Genomic DNA, 4,636 nt, shown 5'->3' on the forward strand with positions numbered 1-4,636 from the left:
AAATTTAAGTCAGGTTTTCTTAGAATACTTTATCTTGTAGCTTGCTTTTGCGATTTGTTACTTGTATAGCAGGAGCTAAAGGAAATGCCATAGACAAAAGCAAAATAACACTGATGTACTTAAAACTGTTCTTCAGTGGGGACAGAGCAAACTGGATACTGAAAGCAGAGCAAAAAGTTAACTAAACAAAGCTCTGGTTGAATAAAACGATGTCTCTTAGCTTCAATGTTCATAATGGCAAAGAAAAAGAAAAATGTACCAGCCCGGTTGTCATGTTTGTTACTGACTCATTGCAAGGCGAGTTTATCCCCGTTCTTTTTAACTCATACATAATTCAGAACTGGCTTTTGTAAAACTTCTTGATTCTTTAAGCGCCCTAGAAACCTTCGATACAACGATCTTCCATAGTTTAAATTTTCATGGATGTTTGACGGGTCGACCTTAAATCTTTCGCACAAAAGACAAAGAAGCGATTAAAAATGTTACACCTGCCTTTCGCTTTATTAGCCGTACGAGCAGTAACGCCGCTTAGGCCCCGTCCACACGTATCTGGAGATTTTTGTATCCGCAAATTTTTTTATGCGGATACACCTAGTGTCCACACGTGTCCGCCGTATACGCTCGTATCCGCAGATTTCTGTATACGCTCTCCAGAGTGGAAATTTCTGTATAAGCTGTGTATCCGGATACGTGTGGACGCTCGTATCCGTATATTTTTTTATACGCTGACGTTACAGTATCAGAACCAGTCTTTTTCCGCGCGAGATTTTCCAAAATGGCGGCGAGCAGAAACGTTGTGGGTTCAATGCTACTAGGACTACTTTCAAGCCTAATAGCGTGTCTCGAACTACCTGTTGCAATGTTCAATCTAAACTTTAACTACTTGAGAAGACGTATAAGCATTATACGGCTTCTAGCCATATCTGATTCAGGAATCAGATGCCAAAGACTTCTCACAAGAGCGGGAAGACAACTAACACGGCCACGAAGATTCTGGGTCCGACCAGGAAGAACTAGTGCTTGGTGGGACAACTTCGTGGGTGGAATAATGATTGAGGAAGAGTGGAGAGAGAAATTTCGAATCAGCCGTGGTTCTCTCCACAAATTACCCGACGAACTTAGGCCATATATCGAAGGAAAACAAACAATAATGAGGACTCCAGTGGATGTCATAAAACAAGTTGCAGTCACGCTGTATTACTTGAGTGATGAGGGAAGGTTACGAATGACAAACAATGCTTTTGGTATTTCAAGACAAGTTGTATCTAAGATTGTAGGTAAAGTATGTAAGGCCATCACTGTACATCTTGGAAAGAAGTATACAAAACTTCCTTTCACAGAAGAAGAAGTGACAAACCTGGTGAAGAAGTTCCATAGAGCACATAGTTTTTCCCAGTGTTTAGGCGCCATAGACGGGACTCATATACAAATTAAACAGCCCAAAACAAACTCGACAGATTATATCAACAGAAAAAGCCATTGCACTTTAAATGTTTAAGCTGCTTGTGATTATAACTATTGTTTTATGGATGTTGTAATGAAGTGACCAGGAAGTGTCCATGATGCCAGAGTCTTTTCCAATTCAAAGCTCAATTTGTTTCTTAAAAATAAGACCATCCCACCATGTAGACGACAGGTGCTTCCTGATGAAGAACCAATTCCAGTTTTGCTGCTTGGAGACCCTGCATACCCCCTGATGCCTTATACTATGAAGGAATACTCAAATGGTGGCTCCACAGTTCAAGAGCAGTACTTTGGTATGACACTATGCCAGTCAGGTATAGTGATTAAATGTTCATTTGGCCGATTAAAAGCGCGATTTTGGTGCACTTAGACGAGCCATGGACATCAACATAACTGAGCTGCCAAATATCATTTATGCCTGTTTTCTTCTTCATAATTTCTGTGAGGTAAATAATGAGAGGGTTGGAGAAGAAAAGGTTGCTTCAGCCATCTATTACGATAGAAGTTTCCAGCCAGCTGTAAACCCTAACAATTACTGAACTGACTGCAATGAAGTTGGAGGGAAGAAGATAAGGCGCATTCTTACACAGTACTTTTACTCTTGAAGATGAGGGATTTGAACATTTATTATTTTAGTGTATATCAGGGGAAACAAATTATTTTGAAAATCACCTATATGAGTAATTTGAAATAGGATGGTTTATTTAATTTGGGAATGTGGGCTTCTCTATTCAAAAAAATAAACATTTGAAATAACAAAATGCAAGTGAGATGACGTAAACTCCAGAATGTGATACATTTTGAATTATAATCTATAGCAAGTGCTCTGAAGCAAGACAATCAGAGAATTTTAGGGTGTTCTATGAACTTCATGATAATCCTTTTCACTAGGCTTATAGGCTTGAGCCTTTGTTATTCTATTCTTTGCAATCAAAGCTAAAGAAATCTCGCGGAGTGTAAATATGTTCATATTTTACCGGAAATTATCAGCTCCGTTAAAAATTAAATTTCAAAAATTTCATTAGTAGAACTATAAGCAATAATATAGAGCCTTAATGGGTTAATAGCCAATGATAGTTGCATCAGTGTACTGCTAGAGTGATTTTCATCCGTCTGTGAAACAATTACCACTAGTCATTGTTTAATAGCAACTATTAGGGTGTAATAGGCTACCAAAAGGCAAAATTATACCAAAAACATTCAGTCCATACTGTTCTTTTAAGTGTGAGTCCTTTGAACAAGGCTTTTGTAAATCATGCGAGGGAGTTATTCCCAAAAACTACAGATTACAGGGTGTGAAATGAAGTGTGCACTCACCGAGTTTACCTGTGATTAGTTTGTCGCATGTCCTGAGTTAGACTATTAGGAGCTAATAGGGGGTAACAGTATCTAATTGTACAATTCCTATTTTACAGACGGATGAAAGTCACTCTATTGCACCATTCAAGGATAACTCAAATGACAATCATTGCACTAGAAAGTTTATTCACAAAACTTCACAAAATAATAGAAATGTGTGGTATTAAATTAACAGTAACAAATTTTCTTATGTATTTTTATACACACGTATTTTGGCATCTACACATACCCATTTCAGTTACCAATAACGAAATTGTTATCTGTTTTATTAACTGCCTATGCTCGGTATTTTTGCATATTTAATGCAACTGAACTGTAACAATATGCTTTATATGCTAGTAACAATAAAAACTTATGTTTATTTTATGATTTGAAAAATTATCTTAATAATTGTTATCATCAGTCGAAAAAAAGGACTGGGTATAAGAAAAATGTCCTCTGTTCGAGTTTCTTGAGTTGTCATGAATGGGTCTTTGGGGTGGTGCTCGCATATTATACATGTAATTTTGCTGTGGTGCCATATAGTGTGGCTGCATACCGGGGGCTTGGCATATCATTTGCCCTAGCATAGCAAATCCTTCTGATATGGATCCAGTAAGCTTCTCCATATTATTTGTTAGTTTTTCCATGTGATTCAAATGGGCTTTGTCCATCTTGTCCATCTTTTCTAATAGCTGATTTTTAATTTTAAGCTCCTCTTGAGACACATTTAAGAGCTGGTTATCTGCTGGTCGCTTTCTTTTCAACTTTTCGCCTTTGTATTCTTTCAATTTTGCATTTAGTAAGTCTCTTCTTTCGTTGACGTCTTTACCACATGAATTGCATGAAGCTTGTTGTGTTGGCTCAGGACTACCCACTGCCTCCTGGCCAGTATTAAATGAATCGTCCTCACCTTCAAAAGAGTTAGTACTAACAGATTCAGGAGTAGTATTGGTATCATCAATATCTGTAGATTCTACACCTGACGGTATGGTTTCTGTGGCAGGAGAACCACCCCAGACTAACTCGCATTGCTCGAAGTATAACAGAACATCGCGGCCATGACCACTTCTTCTACCACTGTCAACAGCCTGACGGAACTTTTGACGAATATGTTTCAGCTTGGAAGTCAAAATTGGCTTAGTTAGTTCCCCTTTCTTATGTGGGTAATCTTTCCCAATTGAAGAAGCATTTTCTTGTGAAGGATATTGGTCATTGAAGAGATCTAAAATGACAGAATATTTGGTTTGGCACGACTCCCGATCGATATTAACCATAGTCTTTGCTGTTTTGTAATCCAATGTCACTTTAAGAAGCAGCAATACTTCATCGTCCGTCCAAACAAATGAGCTGTCTTTGGTTTTTTTCTGTTTTTTTCTTGAGACATTTTTTATAGTGTTTTTTAACAGGAACTTTTTTCGTTCTTCAAGCTCACACGTTTTGAAACCTCAAGTAAACAAACAAGAAAGCCGCGAATTTGGCGCCAAAATTATCGCGTGCTCAGCTTTCTTTGTTATGCGCATGCTCTGTTGACCCATCCTTTGAGATGTCCGGATACGAATCGGATACGTGTGGACGGTCGTATACGATTCGTATACGCTACGTGTGGACGCAGGTATTTTAGTATCCGCATAAAAAAAATTTGCGGATACAAAAATCCCCGGATACGGGTCCTTAGTTGATTTAGGTTTTTCCAAGTCTCACGTGAATTTCCTCTTGTCCCCTAGAGCTGTTGATTGAAATAATTATCTTTTGTTCCCTGACTCGCAGGCGGATTCTTGGGGCATGAGAATCAGCGAATTCATCATAAAGCTGTTTAAATGAGTCCCATGAG

The 4,636-nt window shown here is 38.3% G+C and overlaps 1 pseudogene; it reads left to right on the plus strand.

Annotated features, from left to right (window-relative positions):
• The first annotated feature begins 775 nt into the window (after window positions 1-775).
• Window positions 776-2,003, plus strand: LOC148716755 (uncharacterized; annotated as a pseudogene).
• Window positions 2,004-4,636: the final 2,633 nt, after the last annotated feature.

Source organism: Stylophora pistillata, chromosome 14, assembly GCF_964205215.1.
Source record: "Stylophora pistillata chromosome 14, jaStyPist1.2, whole genome shotgun sequence".
In the NCBI taxonomy this organism is placed as follows: domain Eukaryota; kingdom Metazoa; phylum Cnidaria; class Anthozoa; order Scleractinia; family Pocilloporidae; genus Stylophora; species Stylophora pistillata.